Here is a 1,769-nt window from a genome sequence, read left to right as displayed (position 1 = left end):
TTTTTTTTTTTTTTTTTTTTTTTTTTTTTTTTGAGAGGTTTTTGCTTTAGGGCGCATGTACTTGCCAGACAGACAGAGAGACAGAAAGCGAGAAATCACCCCCCAGGGGGGATGGCCATGCCGCAATCCCTTCTCCATTCTCCTCTTGGGATCTTGAGCACGCATGCACACGTGCCCGGCGTGAGTTTAAGCCACTGGGTCTGGAACGTGAATCATGGTCGACTACATGGGAGTCCAGCGACATAGCCATTATGCTAACTGCTGGTCCCTCATTTCCTATTTCTTCATCACCAAGAGATTGGCAGAGTGCAGGATTCATAAATAATGAGAAAAATAAATGAGTTAACAGCTGGTGGTAGGTTGAATGCACTGTGATTTTCACAGAGAAGAGAATGAAATGTTTAGCTCCAGACAGCCTTCTTTGAGATGAAACCAGGACTAGAATTCAAGCCAGTTGATGTCCAGCTCATGGCTCTTGCTATCAGATCAGACTCTGAAACGGTGAAAATCAGACCTTGCCATTTTTGTGTGCCCCATTCTTAATTTCCCCAGCACAGGTTGCTAATGTAAAAGTTAGACCCAACCCAAGACTTGAGAAAGATCCTAGATTTGGACCACCCAGACCAGTAATGTTCATGCTATGTGGGAGATGCAAAATAAGGTCCCCTGAAACACGTGCCTTTGGTATAGCTCCCTTCTTGGCTTTTTTTTTTTTTTTTTTAATATTGATTTAATTCCATTTGTTATTACTAGTTTTAGTTTGACTAGAAAGAGACAGAAAGGGAAACCAAGAAAGCAAGCCACCAGGTCCAGGACTTGAACCGTGGTCGACCATGTAGGAATCCAGCACCTGTCACCACCACACCACCTGCTGTCCTCCCTTCTCAGCTTTTGAATGAGACCAGTTGGTCCTGGGTAGCCAACCGGACAGGGCAATTGAAGACTTTTGAGATGACTCTGGGGAAGGACTTCCTAAACTTTACATCCTACTTCTAGAGTCAGAGAACAGGCTGGTGGATCAAGCTGCTGTGTCAGCTGTGAGTTCTTATCTCAGGGAAGCGATTACTCTTGACCTGGGCAGGGAATTGAGAGGGAGGAAGACAAAGGTCCCTGCCCTCTGGGAGGCACAGATGTGATGGATACATACCCAGAGCCTGGCAAGCCTTTAAAAATGCCGAGTGGACAGCTTGGCCTTGCATAAACTCAGGGTACTGAAATGGGGAGGAGTTCATTAGGAATGGCTCCCTGGTAGAAGGTAGTTTTGTGTAAGACTGAAAAAGAAGGGATGGCCAGAGCTGAGCAGGTGTTTGCTGAGTGTAAGAGCAGGGACCTTGGCGTTATGAAGGGAAATTGAATAGTCCTAGTCCCTGATCTGCCTAAGTTTCGTTGGAGAGGCAAGGTATGAATTCATGAAGAAGCCACTAACTGGTGACACGCAGTGGCTTCTGACCTTTGACCAACAGAATCACTTGGGGATGTGATGCTTGTTTCTTTTATTAAATAATATTTAATTGTATTTATTCATTCATTTATTTTTTTAGTTTGACCAGAGAGAGACAGAGGGTGCGAGTGAGAGAGAGAGGAAGCGAGAAAGCAAGCCACCAGATTCAGGACTCGAACCCTGGTCGGCCATGTAGGAGTATTGAGCGCCTCAACCACCATACCGCCTCCTGGTCCCCACAATGCTTGTTTAAAATACAGATTTCCGCTTTTGGCCAGACCTGCCATCTTCTAGTAAGTCACCAACATAATATAAGCAAAGGGAAAGA

At 45.2% G+C, this 1,769-nt stretch overlaps 1 protein-coding gene across 2 annotated transcripts in view; it reads left to right on the top strand.

Moving 5' to 3' along the window:
* The window catches only part of SMUG1 (single-strand-selective monofunctional uracil-DNA glycosylase 1), an 8,556-nt gene that overhangs the window by 959 nt on the left and 5,828 nt on the right, over positions 1-1,769 (top strand). The window lies entirely within an intron of this gene.

Source organism: Tupaia chinensis, unplaced genomic scaffold (assembly GCF_000334495.1).
Source record: "Tupaia chinensis unplaced genomic scaffold, TupChi_1.0 Scaffold146740_1, whole genome shotgun sequence".
Taxonomy (NCBI): domain Eukaryota; kingdom Metazoa; phylum Chordata; class Mammalia; order Scandentia; family Tupaiidae; genus Tupaia; species Tupaia belangeri.
The sequence above is the reverse complement of the archived record's forward strand: the minus strand, read 5'-3'. Positions and strand labels throughout refer to the sequence as shown.